This window comes from Macrobrachium rosenbergii, chromosome 46 (genome assembly GCF_040412425.1).
Source record: "Macrobrachium rosenbergii isolate ZJJX-2024 chromosome 46, ASM4041242v1, whole genome shotgun sequence".
NCBI classification, from domain to species: domain Eukaryota; kingdom Metazoa; phylum Arthropoda; class Malacostraca; order Decapoda; family Palaemonidae; genus Macrobrachium; species Macrobrachium rosenbergii.
In genome coordinates, this window is record NC_089786.1 from 32,987,054 (window position 1) to 33,002,627 (window position 15,574).

At 35.4% G+C, this 15,574-nt stretch overlaps 1 long non-coding RNA gene across 1 annotated transcript; it reads left to right on the forward strand.

The window, feature by feature from the left end:
* LOC136830069 (uncharacterized) lies at positions 1–1,932 on the forward strand. Its single transcript, XR_010850547.1, has 2 exons — positions 1–1,331; positions 1,674–1,932. It is a non-coding gene; the product is annotated as an uncharacterized lncRNA (long non-coding RNA).
* The last annotated feature ends 13,642 nt before the right edge of the window (positions 1,933–15,574 follow it).

Below are 15,574 nucleotides of genomic sequence, written 5' to 3' on the forward strand. Positions count from 1 at the left end.
GCAATACTTTAAAGGATGCAGTAAGCTTGGATCTCTTGTTGAAGTTTGTGTCAAACAGGTTAAAAGATTGTTGTTTGGAAGTATAAAAAATCTTGTTTTATCTTATGAGGACTTTGAATTTATTGTTTGTCACACTGTTCACCTTGTTAATAGGAGACCTATAGCCTTTAAGGAATCCCTTAGAGAAGAAGATTTAGACTTTGTACCTGAACCAATTACACCTGAGAAGTTAGTTAAGGGCTATGAACTGACTTCCTTGAATCTCATTCCAGAATTACAGGGTATACCAGATGAGGATCCTGACTGGCAACCTTGTGTAAATCCCCAACAGGTTAAGGATGAGTATATGAAATTAAGGAAAGTCAGAAATAATCTGTTATCTCAATATCATAATGAGTTTTTGGGTACACTGATTAACCAAGCTGTTGATAAAAAGGATAGATACCAACCTATTACACAGAGGGGTATTAAAATTGGGGATATTGTCCTGCTGAAAGAGGTGCACACAAAACCTAACAATTATCCTATGGGTTTGGTTAAAGAATTGCAATTTAACAGTACCGGTGAAGTTACAGGAGCACTGATACGAAAGGGTTCTACTAGGGAAGTTGTTAAAAGACACATTACAACACTGATTCCTTTTCTCGAAAGATCGGATGATTCAGAACTTTCGTCGACTAATGATTCTGTTAAACTTTTATCAGAGGCTCCCCGTGTCAAAAGAAAGGCTGCTATAGTTAGTGAGCAGAAGACCAGGGAGATTTTGACAGAGTGAAATGTTAGTATATTATTTTATTTTTTAGATGCAATTTTTGTACTGAAAAAAAATTGCATCGCTGGTGGTGGACTAAAAGAAATTTAATTTTGGTGTATGATTATTAACGTCTTTCATATGTTAAGACATAAGATATGTAAATTGGTTCATTTATATTAATTACTTGTCCCTTATGTAATTACCCTTGACCCACTTTTAAATAGACCCTTCAACCTGTTTCCCGTTGTTATCGGGGAAAAATGTTTACTTCGGTAATGACGGAGTTAGCCGAAGCAGTCTGGCAGCGAGTTGTCTCCGACTCGGAAGCAAACCCTCTCGTAGGAGATTTTAATCTTGACTTCTATCACTAGGACTTGGAAGGATCTGACTTTCTCCTACTTTTAGAAGCCCTATGTACCAGCAATGATCGTGGGGTAGATTAATCCTGGGGAGTGACCTACCATCTTGAACTAGTGCAGTCGTTTTGAAGAAGTTCTACAACGCTCGTCCTCGTCGTGTCAAGAGTCAGAACATAACCTCTTAATGTTGCCAATTGCCGCTCTGGAACTCATTACAGGTAAGGGTCAACTAGAGAGTGGGTCTTAAGTCAAGCCCTTTGTAAATTCCAGCTTGGGGAAGTGATTTCTTAAGTAAGGCCTTGCATGTCTTTAATATATGTAATCATCTATGAGCCAATTTTACGTGTCTTGTGTCTTGGCATATATATTAACATGGTTATTGTCAGCAATTTATCCTTTCGGGAGTGTTAATATTATTCAATTTTGCTAGGATAGCCAATAATCATTTACGTAATTCTGCTTAAATGTGTAGTTTACTGTTAAGCCAGGAATTATAGGCAGTTGTTATGACTTTTAGTTCTGCTTGGTAATATTAATTGATGACCTATCGAAATTTTCAGGTGATTACCGAACTGAATTGAGACACATGTGTTATACCCACTACCTCGCATCAATAGTTGTAATTACTTCAGGACCTCAGGCAGTTAATGAGAGCCTCTAATAGTTTTATCAAGTTACTTATTTTTACTTAAGGGAAGTTCTCTATGTATGATAGTATATTGTTAATATACAGATTAATTATGTTATGTGTTTCCTTGGTGCCTAGAGTTTTTACGTGTATGTTATTGGTGTCTCCTTAAAAAATTTAGTTCAAGTATATTATGAATGAGCACTAAAGAAAAACATACTGGAGTAAATGACTGAGAAAAAGTATGACAACTGGTAACAATGTGAACAGCAAAAATGAAACACTAAACTATGATACAGGAAACTATAAATTTTAATTTATTAACCTTAACTTATTTTTAAATCGAATTAAAGATGTACTTAAATATAATTTCCTTTTCTCATATAATGATAAATTATGTAAACCCTAAGACGGAGTTGATTGTAATCGGCAGTTAATCATAATCATAAGTAGATGAAAATATTTTTGTTCTTATTTTTCTTTAGATAATCAGTGTAAAGTGAAGAAATCTTTTATTTGGAGTTTTAAAAGGTTATAGGTTGCCCTTGAGTGGCAGAGGAAAGTGGCAGGAACGCAATATCTTCGATACCAAACTAGTATACAAATGGCCATCGACCCAAACCCCTGCCCCCTCTCCTTCCAATCTGGTATCGGGAGGAGCCAGGCAGTAGCTGCTTGGGACTCGGTAGGCACACCTATGGTCCCGCAAGCCCCAATTCCCTGGCACGCAGAGATGACAAGGTCGTGTTACAAGTGAAATGTATTATGTCATGAGCGAGGCATGAATTTTGGGATCACCTCATATACAATAGTACAATAATACAAGAGTCAAAGAGAGGCAAGAGGCTCTTAAGTACTAAAGAGAGAAAGAGATAGGCTTTACATTCATTAAGGCATTCTATCAACAACTCCTATTCTTGTCCCAGTAGTTACATGTTTTGGAAGAAGGACGGAATGGCTTAATCTAAGCACAAGATTAATTAGCACGATGATAATTGTCACTCAGTTAAAAAGGAATAAGATATTATTGCGCTAGTTATATTTAGGAATTGAGTCTGTTTCCATTATAGAAGCAAACTCCCAGCATTAATCCAAAGGTCAACTGTCGACGAAGGGCAGCTTCCTTGCGGTTAAAAACTAAATGGTGTAAGAAAACGGTATCAGATGAATAAGGAAAAAAACAGCAAACAGATATAAACAGAGAGTAATAGAAATAAATACTGCCCTGAACTCACGGGATCCACCATCAATAATACTTCCATGGACACCTTTCAACAGCCTTGCAGTAAAAGGAATGAAACACCTCTATGCGTCATGGACGCTGATGCTTCACATGGAACTGAAATGACATCTGGACGGTTCCTTTGAACTTCAGGTTAACAGAGTCAAGTAATAGGGAAGTGAGGAAGAGCCTTTTCCTCAAAAACAGTTATCTTTATATAAAAATACAGGTGATTCTTTTTATATTTAGTTTCAGATGTAATCAATGAATATACAATCTAATGAACATTGTCTCTCTCTCTCTCTCTCTCTCTCTCTCTCTCTCTCTCTCTCTCTCTCTCTCTCTCTCTCTCTCTCTCTCTCTAAAATAATTCGTCACAAATCCTTTTCTAGCATATTTATATTGTGCAATTTACTTTCTATTAAAACGACAATTTTAGGTGAATATGGAAATGATTAAAGCAGACTGCAACCTCAGCCTCTGAATCCTGTTGCCGCATCGCCAGGGTTTCTGAGTCATTTTAGGCATCTCACGAGAGTCGACTCAAGTGACTCTCAAATGTCAGCAGCAACCAAACTACCTCAGGAATTGGTAGTGTCACTGTCAGAACGCTGTCTTCGGTAAATAACTGATGGTGTTCACAGTTAATTTTCTCTTTTGAAAGCTTCCAGAAGGAAAATAAGAATTTCTTTAAGAAATTTCTCTGTGAATAAGGTACCTGGTACTTAGTCAACTTTGTGGAAGGACTTATATTTTTTCATTTTATTTTGGACGCAATATTAGAAAAAAAGGTTAATGTGTGGGTTGTCATGATTTTTGTAATAAAAAGGACACATTTGTAGAATTTCAGGTTAATTACATAATATAATGTATACTCTCTCAATAAACTAACTAAAATAAGTAACTAATGGCCATGATGAAATTCTTCACGGAATAATGTTGCTTTAATAACGTGTTCCATATCCTGTGACTTATTATTATTATTATTATTATTATTATTATTATTATTATTATTATTATTATTATTATTATTATTATTATTAAAAAAAGAAACATGAGAGAATGTGTAGTGAGAGACTAAAAGAGGAATGCAAAAAAGAAGACACCAAAACAAGAAGTATATGCATAAGTAAACATCCATATAGTTTATGAAAAGTAGCCCATAACACAACCAACTATATATATATATATATATATATATATATATATATATATATATATATATATATATATATATATATATATATATATATATATGTATGTATGAATGTATGTGTGTGTGTGTGTGTGTATGCGCGCGTATTATATGTGTGTATGAGTGAGCACGTGCCTGTATGAGCACAATGTTTACTGCAAAAAGTAATGCGTGGCAGCTTGCGACCTTGGGGCACTCCTTTCTCAATTATGCTTGAAATAAACATACACCTGCCAAAGACATTTCTCAGTTGGTCTTTTCGTTATCCGGGAAGAGGGAGACGGGAAGTAAAAATAACCCAGGTTATTATCTAAAAAAATTATTTTAAGAAGTAAACAGGTAGTCAGTAGAGGCAACATGAAGAAGGGCTGATTAATGGAGGTAACGGGAGAATTATGTATTAGGTTGTAAGAGCAAAAGTGTAGAAGAGGGTGAGGAGGAATAGTCATAAAAATTATGCTAATAGAAATAAATAGTTATTTAGCTTCACAAGGAAATGTCAAAGAAAAAACTGGATAAAAAGGATAAAGAAACAACCGACTAATAATGGAATGAAAAATTAAAACTGTTTGGCAGGAGAAATGTAAAAGAAAAAAAAATTATCATCATATGAAAAACTGCAAAAGGTCTGGATGAATGCAACATGAAAGATTTTTTGATAAAAGGAAATGTGAAAGTTGTAAATGAAAATGAATTCAAAAGGAAAAATTAAACTTACAGGACGATTCGAGAAAGCGCAAGAAAAGAAAAGAATTATGACTGGGAAGTGAATAAAAATTTCATGAGAAGCCAGAACACATTATTTTCATTATCAATATAAAATGTACGCAAAAACAAAGTACAGTCCAAAAAGTATCTCACAGAAAAGATTATCCTCTATCTAACATAGAGATATGCTGTAGTATATTAGTGAAAAACAAAAGTGCATAGAGATGAAACAAGGTAAAGAGAAAATAAATGCCTTTATAAGAGTTAAGAAAAAACACTGCCGAGAAGACCTTTCCACAATTTCACTTTCAAAGAAATGCCATTATGGCCCTTCACAGTACTGGAAAGTTCTTGCTCTGCGAAATGATTAGTACTCACTAACTCTCAAACGGCAGTCTCTACAGGCGGAAAAGGGAGGCCACTGTTAAAACCAAGGAAAGCGGAAGGTTAATACAAAGTGGTGGTACTTCAGAAAATAACGATGATAACTTTTGGTAAGGAACTGGTTCGAAACGAAAGAATGTAATTTCCCTCTTGAAGTAAAGTCGTGGGAGATAACTAACATACATTAGTTCTGTTGATTGTCTAGAAAAGGGCGGGAAAGGAAATCATTAATGCTATTGTTCTATAACGATACCATGAACACCAGGAGGCTGCTGACATTATAGATAATACAGCGGCGAAGCAAAAGGTGATATCCTGTCATTTCTGTAAATGAGAAAATCTTTATGAATGATTCTTAGTTTGGTGCATCATTTGTCTACTAAAAAAAATTACTTTGGTTCTAATGATATTAATGTCTACGCAAAGTGAATTTTGAAGTGGTAGCGCGTTAATCAATAGGCAAATCATTAATATTTCTTTTTTTATGTTCAACGTTTGCCCGACAGATTGCATCATTCACCGATCTGCGCTCTCTTTCTGATAGTTCTAGATGCCACTTAATTTGCAACATCAAGAAGTTATATAATAATTGCAGTTATAAAAAGAAAACTGAAATGCCAATTAGAATGATCCTGTAGAAAACAAGACAAGATGGGACTCTGCTCACTTGAGGCCCATTAACAGCATCTGTCCCTTTTACTTGTCTCGTATCTTGTCGACATTGTTGTTACTTTTAGATTCAGGCTATGACGATGATATTAATAAAAATATTGATTATTGAATATAAGCAAATATAAATCCCCTTTTCATCTCAAAAGCAAAAAAAAAAAAAAAAATTAAAATCATTATTAAGGCATCCAAAATAAGTTAGCGACAGAAGATTAACGACAATAGCAACTAATTATGCATGCTATACATTCTAATATACATTTCATCTTCCAGATATTTATTGTTTCATGCGTGTGTGTGTGTGTGTGTGTGTGTGTGTGTGTGTGTGTGTGTGTGTGTGTGTGTGTGTGTGTGTGTGTGTGTGTGTGTGAGAGAGAGAGAGAGAGAGAGAGAGAGAGAGAGAGAGAGAGAGAGAGCTTAATTTGTTGATTTAAATAAAAACCAGTTTTATTTATTTTTACTCCTATAACCACAAAAACACGCAAAATATGAAATGCATCATGTTACATAATCTATCGTCACACTCTGCGATATACGATTGTATGAATTGCAAAGTGAGATGAAAGTGATCCAGATTCTTCATATTTTATGGATCATTCATATTTTAAGAGAGAGACAAGGCTAGGCGACTGGGCCGGGTGAGGGCTGAAGTTAGGCTTCTACTCTGCAAGCATGACACCAAAAAAAATTGACTGGAAACTTCCAACGAACTTTCTACCTCAGTCTCACACACACACACACACACACACACACACACACACACACACACACACACACACGCATTTACGCACACACATACACACATATATATATATATATATATATATATATATATATATATATATATATATATATATATAATGTATATATGTGTGTGTGTGTGTGTGTGTGTCTCCAGATTCTAGATAGGACGTCACTGAGTAAATAATTGAATATGATGAAGACTGAAATGAGTACCTCTAAATGTAAACATGGCGGGGTGAGAGTAAATACTGGTTTCAGATGATCCTTTCAAATTAGCTGTTAAAAAGGTGGGGGCGCTTGTTATAGAGAGGACAATTCATGAAGAGTAAAGACAGGGGAATAAAGAACAAAGACGAAAAAGATTTAAAATGTATTGTAAGAAAGCCAATAAAGAAAACTGGTACAGATGGAATTAAAGGAAGATGAGAACAGAATGACTATGAAAGAGGGAGCCAAAGAAGACGAAGAAGAGTGATAAATATAGGGATGATGAAGAACAAAGAATGTGAAAAGACTAATGATGAGAAATGAGATGGTATTAAAACGAACATTGTCAGGTGGTTACATAGAATTGGGTATGACATTATGAGAAAAGCGGACACATTTCTAAGTGAAACAATCGAGTAATTTGAAGAGATGAGCAGTGATTATGCAAAGCAAAAAAAAATGGGAACTGCTACAGTTGATTTGACGGAACCATTAATGAAACCCATCCTGATAACTACAAAACATTCCAACTACGAGTGTAACTGTAATAAAAGGAAAAACTCTTGAAATAAAAAAAAATTGAAGTTCTCTGGAATAAAGGATAAAAGGAAATAGGACATGAATCCCTGAGATGAGAAGACTATAACAGAAAGCTTAATTATCCCGATTCCTCACTTACTATGGAGTTATTTGGTCATTATTCAAATTATTCGCATTTTTTATCCGTCTCAGTCCCACTCCCACTCGCCTGTGGAACTTGAGCTTGACTCACTTCAAAACCTTAGAAGAAAGTCTCGAAATATAAAAAACTTTTTCCCTTGGAAATGTTGTTTAGGCTGCTGTACTGAAGAGCATTCTGCACTGAAATTATCATTGATAATTAAATAGTTGTATGAGAAATTAACCTATTATATATTAGGTGATAAATTTAATGAACAACTGTATAATAGCGCAATGGATAATCAAGGTGGCATTTTGTAACTTTTATTCCCAACCTTACACCCATTTATTTCCAGTTGCTAATTTCTATTCTATTTCCTCAGACAGTAGCTGAGGGAGTCTATGCCTAACTAGTTTCATATATTAAAATATATGTCCTGTTGTTCTTCATAAGTCATGTTGAGCTGCTGTTTGCTGGATTAGTTTTATTCAACGTTTTATTAGATTTTTTCATGCAAGAATTCCTTAAACTCATCAAATTTACTTCATTATACTTTTTTTTTTATTGTATGAGTTCATTTTTTGCAGTTTTTGGTTTCCGGACCCATTGTTAGTAAAGTACGCCAAGTCATAATAATAATATGAATCAGGATGTGTGTCTTTACATAGTCTTGATATAAACATTATTAAATGCAACATCATAGAATCATCACATAAAAACCTTACACCGAGCGCGCGGACAGACATACGCAATAATTCGCACTTCCAGTTTAAAAAGATCTAAGTTGTTTTATTCTATTAGTCCTAGTGTTCTAAAACGGCCTTTATTCTGGTCCATAGGAATCTTTGCATGTAGTAAGTGACACTAGAGCAAAAAGTTTTAAAATGTGGCCTGCTCAAGCAAAAAAATACGGATTATGTTGCAAGGTATGAAAAAGACTAAGCAAGAGATTTTGGTGACGCATGCACTATCAGTTACTGACAAAAGAGGGGTGTATTATTCGCAAAATAATACACCCTTTTTTAATCAGTAACTGACTTCGCATGCGTCAACAGAATCTCTTGCGCGGTCTTTTGCGTCCCTTGCAACCTAATATGCATTTTTTTTACTTTTTACTTGAACAGGCCACAGCTTAATACTTTTTGCGTTGTCGCCATATTAAGTTCATATAAAAATTAAATATAATGAAAAAATTCATTCTGATTTTTACTTTGTAATAATAATAGTAATAATAATAATCATCATCATCATCATCATAATAATAATAATAATAATAATAATAATAATAATAATAATAATAATAATAATAATAATAATAATAATAATATCCTTTATTTCAGCTCAGGGCCATATACATGGACTATACAGATACAATACACACAATCTAATTACATAGAAAACATGATAAAAATAATAATCGGCAGTATCCATACCGTTGCAGAAAAATTAGAAAAAAAACAGAATTCATCATAACGGTAATGACAGTAACTATATGGGGAATAGTAGTAAAAAGAATATTAAAGATGATAACAATTAAAAATACAGATTGCAGACAATGAACTTCCAGCTAGGGACCTTAGGTGGTTACAGAAGTCAGGTCTTCTTTTAACGTGATTGTTTTCCCGTTTGTTGTTTGAAGGTCCAGAAGGCTCAATACGAAAATTGAAAATAACTAAACTTTACATTATATTAATCACAATAATAATAAAGAAAATAAAATACCAATAATAAGAAACGCAGAAATAATAATAATACAGATTCTGGAGATGACACTTCATAACTGCAAAAATATAGAATAAGTCATTTAATGAACAGACGCCTCATTATCTCATCTTTCCCACAATTTAGATCTTCTTGCCTCACTGCTTAGGATGCTTTGTATGAGCGAATTGCTGCTTTCTCAGTCGGGTGATCAGACTAGACTTGGTTCGTCTAACAATAATTTTAAATTATCCAGACGGTTTTCTGTGAATATGTGCGTAGCGGAGTGATAGCGAGGAGTGTTTGTGAGGCGTCTCATAATGTCATTGTGAACAGTGATATGTCTCATGCTTTCTCGGCTATAGTACGTCCAAAGGGAACACCCGTTTATAATGTAGCAGTACGAGCGGAAGAGCAACAGTTTCGTTTCTCGGCGACAGAAGGCAAACCTCCTTGCAACAATGTTGCCAGTTACACATAGTTTACGACGCCTCTGTTCTATGTCTGCCGTATCTTTTAGATCTTCGGTGATTGTGTAGCCCAAATACGGAAATTCATGCACGAATTCCAGACAACGAATTCCGAGGAAAATTTGTGGTTCTGCAATATGCTTAAGCGATCTCGGGAGCAGCGACATTCACTGGGTCTTGGTTTCGTTGTATAGGATATCAAATTCCTCTGCATATTGGCGGCAGGTGTCGATAAGTCGGTGGAGACCTTGCACTGATGGGGAAATCAGAACCATACCGTCGGCGTAGCAGAATTTGTTTGTTGTTGTTTCGTTGATAGTGCATCCGATTGGGAGTTAGTTCAGTTTGACATTCAGGGTATCTGTGTACATATTAAACAGTTATGGAGAGATCATGCCCACTAGGCTTGCCAGAGCCCGTTTAGGGAGCCGAAGGTGTACGACAATACGTTACCGCATTTGACACAGAATTGCTGTGTGGAGAACCAACAACATAAAATGGCAAAATTTGAAAGCTTCAGCAGGCAGACCATCACAGCCGGGCGATTTATTATTAGGTAGGTTGTTTATGGCATCGCTGATGTTACCGGGCGTCATACGATCGGCGAAATGAAACAATGTTATCAGTAAGGAGGTTGCCTACATCCCTTTGGGTCTTGATCGTTTATGCAATTCAGGATAGTGCTTACGTGATCGCCCCACATTCTTGCGTTAGCCTCGTCACCCACGGCATCTCTTACTCTCTGCGATAGCTTTTTAGTTTTGGGATTAAGGGATTGAATGTCTTTCCAAAGACGGGGGTAATCACCGGATTCTAATTTTGTACACATTGCATCAGCTCTTAGTAATTTTTCAATCAGTATACAGCGCTTAAGGGCAAGTCTGAACTGAGCTCTCGCCCGCCTCATTAGCAGTGAAAAGTGTCCTTCCCTCGGGCTACCACTCTGCCTCCACAGTAAGAACATTTCTCGTGAATGTGTATATAGATCTTTAACCAAGTCATTCCATCCAGGTATATTACGAGAGTTTCCTTGACGAGATCTAAAGGTATCCCTGCCGGAGGCAAGCACAGCGAAAATTATATTCGAATAGTATTCTTCCAGATCTCTCTTGTGATGGTCATTTCTACATTTTGGGTTAGTGCACAGTAAAGCGTCTGCCGGTTGAACTATTAACCGCAACCTGGTTTCCGTGGTTTCCCTAAAGGATTTGGTTTTCTGCTGGTTTTTAAAATCCCAGTAAACAGGAGGTGGGCTGCTTTTCTGGTATTCATACCAGCACAGACGCCAATTATACAGTTATATGCTTTCTGAATGGTAACAACTAGCGTGTTTAAGGAAGAACGAAATATAGCTCAGGTTTTAATTAACATAGGTTGTGAGACTTCAGGAATCTCTTCCTTCATTTTTTCTTACTTTTACTTGCTTAGAAAGAAATTTCAGCTTAATTCCACCTTATATATATATATATATATATATATATATATATATATATATATATATATATATATATATATATATATATATATATATATATACATGCATACAATTTAAGCGCAAATAGGTAGATAATTAATTACTAAAGAGTTTATATTCCCGTTATATTTCCCTCTAAAATGTATGATTCATTTTCGTCCTGCTGGACGGGCACGATTAAGTTACGTTCATTACATGGAGACATTTAGACAGGACTCCGCCTCCCTGGTAATGAACAAACACCGCACTCAGTCAGTGCAGGATTCTGCTTCAGGAGTAATATAATCAGGCCACCAATTAAAGGCATCAGGCGAACACAACGAGTAGCTGAGGGGCCTTCATGCTCCAAACGCGTTTGTGTCTTAGTTCGTGAGATGTGAGTTGTAACTGGGGAACTCAACTTGAATGCTTTTCTATTCAATCCCTGTGAGATGCAATCTCGCTCTATTATGATTAGACGATATTGTTGGGACTTGAGGGACTGACGTTCGTCTGGCGGTCCTGAATGGAGAGGCTATCCGCCCGAGGGTGCCTGGAACTTGCCTGAACAATGCCTTCCTCGTTGAATAATCTGGAATAATTATAACAGATCTGGCAGAAACTTGCTTATTTGTTTAAACGAATTTGAGCTTGGTCGTTTACTGAAATTTTCTTTCATCAAAAAGTCTTTCTAAACGCTGGACTTGCTTAAACTTTATACCAGATATTTTAGTGCTTCAGTATTGTTTCTAAGGGTCTATCAAAATTACATTTATTACATTTCTTGGACTATGAATTGAATGTAATTTATTCGAGATTATTTAGAATGTTTCATAAACAGACTGATGTTTTTATTGCTTTCGAAAACTTTGAATGAAATTAGGATTTCCATTCAAAATTTTCTCTGGATGTGACCACATCTGTTTAGTGGGATTAAGGGCAATATTGCCACACAATAGTCAAATTTTGTCATTCTGCCATAATTGCAGTCTTAGATCACATTAGGGAAATGGCACAATTTACTACCTTTTCAGCCAAACATTGTAATCAATTTTCTCCTTTGGCCGTATCTTTGATGTATATTACTCCATGAATTCATAGCCCCTGACTTCCCAAACACTGAGAGGACATCTTTTTTTCGTACTTACGATTCATCATCAGGAATAGAAAAAAAAAGACTATTTCAATGAAATATCAGTGGTATAATTTGATAATGAACATTTCATTATGGAAATTGCTACTCCTTATTAATTATTGTATAAAACCTAATTCATCATCTCCAGGATATTTTATGATTTTTCTCTTTCACTTATGTAAAAAACGACCATTTTTAATTTCACGTTCATCCGAAAGGTGTTGAGAGCTCTCTCTTATTAATACTATTCCTCAAAATGATATAAACGAACGATTAAAAAAATTCCGGAAAATAAATACCAGGAAAAGATTAATAGAATGATAGAACGTGACTAAGAATAGAAGAGCAAACCGATGAATATACAACCACATTAACCTGAACTACAAAACAGAAATAGCGATGGAATTGTTCTGCTTTGAAGGATCACACCCGCATCCAGATCCGAAGTCCAAATATGGCAAAGAGGAATAGACTTATAACAAAGACAATATTTCCACTCATATTCAAACTGAGAGTACAAGTGAAAAGATCTAGTCAGTGAGACCTTTCTTTTTTATTTCTTTGTTTTATTCTGTCATTGAAAGAAAAGTTTCATAACATGATGCCACAGTGTGAAATTATTTTCTGCAACAATTCACCAAATAAATTCTTATAATAAAAGTAAAAAATCTATTTCCCTGACTATTCAAAAATTATAAAACGTAATTTCTCTATAACAGCAGCTAATGGTGAATGACTGTGAAAATTCAATCGCTGAACGAGAAATATTTTTGTTATTTTCTGTGATTTCTTTTCAGTAAAACTATTTTCTGCAATGACTGATTCAGATGATTTCACTGCGCCATCAATTTTTCAAATATAAACTGGCTGTTTATGTAGGAAGAATGAAGCAGAAAAGATCCAAAAGCATCAGATTGATATGCTTCCTCTCTTCTTCGTTTCATCTTTCTTACTTTTTCCTCTATTTTTGGTCTTTAATTATATCACTGTTTTAAATTCCATGTCCCACTGAGTATCGAGAATGCTCGTCTTTCAGCGTTCCATCAACACTCGTTCCTTCCCAAAGAAGATAGGCTATGCCATTAGTAACTTTCACAAGAAAAATGACTTGTTCAAGTTTCTTGTTAAGCAGAACTTAGGTCTGAGAACTTAGAAGGATTCTTGCAAGTCCATGACTACGAGGAGAGACTTCCTCTGGATTTCACAATCAACTCTTCATGGAATGAATATTCTGCCTGCGTAGGTGACAACTTTATTTTTAGTCTTAGACCTCCCCTTTGCTATGAAACATTTCACTCTCTCTCTCTCTCTCTCTCTCTCTCTCTCTCTCTCTCTCTCTCTCTCTCTCTCTCTCTCTCTCATTAATTAATACAATAATTACTTCTCGATAAAGATAAATGATTCAGACTCCAATAGAGAGAGAGAGAGAGAGAGAGAGAGAGAGAGAGAGAGAGAGAGAGAGAGAGAGAGAGAGAGAGAGAGAGAGAGAGTTTTGTTTATACTTGATAAATCTAGTGAAGTATTTTTGGGTTAATGGGGTAGAAAACTATATTAATTTAAAGATGTGTTGTCTGTTTTATAAACTATGATATGAAATACAACAATTTTGACAGGACAATTCATTACAAATGTCCGCCGAGAATTCTTTTGACGAGGATGCAAGGGAAATGGAAAAGATGGATAGGGAGGAGAAAAAGAAGAGGAATGACGAGACGGAGGGATGATCTGTAAATTCCTTCAGACAATCATTATAGATTTTACAAATAAAAAAATCTAATAACTATGAAAAAAAAAACAAGTGATGAAAGGGAAAGACCGCAAAAGCCGAATGGGAATAAAAGGCTAAGAAATAGTAAAAGGAAATGGTGGGAAAGGCATAAGGAAAGTTCACCAAGACCATGAATTATATAGATTTAAAAAAAATAGATATAAAAATGTTTACCAATGGAATAACGTGGGTGAGTTCATGGAAAGAAAGCTATTATCATATAGACCTTTGAGGAGTGTTATTTTCTCTCCCTGTCATTCTAGAAATCTGCCAGGCTGTCTGTTTGTAAGTGTGACCATATGGCCAAAGGGATAAGATGCCATAATGCAAGGGGAAGTAAAGAAACTAGAGTAAAAGAGTAAGATATCACAAGATGATCAGATTGTGTAACAGGATAAATGATGAAAAAAAGAGAACTGGCCTTCACGAGAGGGCGCAATACAAGCGAAAGGGGAGTAAGAGGAAAGTCAACAAAATGAAACTACAAGAGGCAACATTGTTTTCGAAAGAAACTCCTCATATCCATTCTTATCAGCCCTGCATTGTCGTAATGGAAGCACACACAACATTCAGAGGATTGAGCGAGAGATTTTAATGACTGAAGTAGAAAGTTTGTAGGATCAACAAAGGGACCGGCTAATGTTCTTTCAGGGGAAGCTGAAATGGGAAATGCAAGATAAGGCGAGCGAAAGAAAAAAAAACAACGACCACTTCTTGACGCCTTCCAGTTGCATGCTGCAGACTTCCACTTTACCCCAAAACTCTTTAGAATGGTCTATCCGGCAGTTACTGATGTTCCATTGCAGATGTTACTATGCTGATTGCAAAACCAAGAGTTCTCAAGAAGAATGCCCAGAGTAGTATCTGTAAAATAAGGAGGAATCTACAACCCTATGATAGTTGAATATGATTCTAATCGCAAGAAATGATTTGTCTCTGATTAGAGAACAATCGTACAGCATAAAATTGATCATTTACAGCCAACTAATGAGATGGTGCTCATCCCCGTCTAAAGTTAATCAAAGAAGTATTATTCTGTTTTATCAAAATGTATAAAAACAATAGTCAGTTACAGCAGCTTAACACGGAAGCACTTGACATCTAAAATGTGGATGAAGCTTTAACTGTTAATTTCAGTGCTTGTAATGGTGAAAGACTAAAGTAAGGAATATTTGAAAAGAACGGTCGAACCAAAGTAGAAACGTTGCCATGATTTGATTTTATATACATTGTGTAAGAGCTTTCTTCATTTCGGAAAATTTTCTTTTTTGTTTCATTTTTCTCTGATAAAAAGAAGTGTTTCACTTATAAAGGAAAGGGCGTTTCAGGGAAACATGTTGAAATTTGATATCATCTTTTTCCGTCGTATGAAAATGCAGTCAAAGGGACGAGGTCTGACACCAAGCAAGTAAAGCATTGCAGTTTTCTGGCGAAGCTTCGATTTCAACATCGAAAATGTCAGATAAAGTGACATTGTGGAAGGAGGCAGATCCTGCAATAACAGGTGTTATAAGCT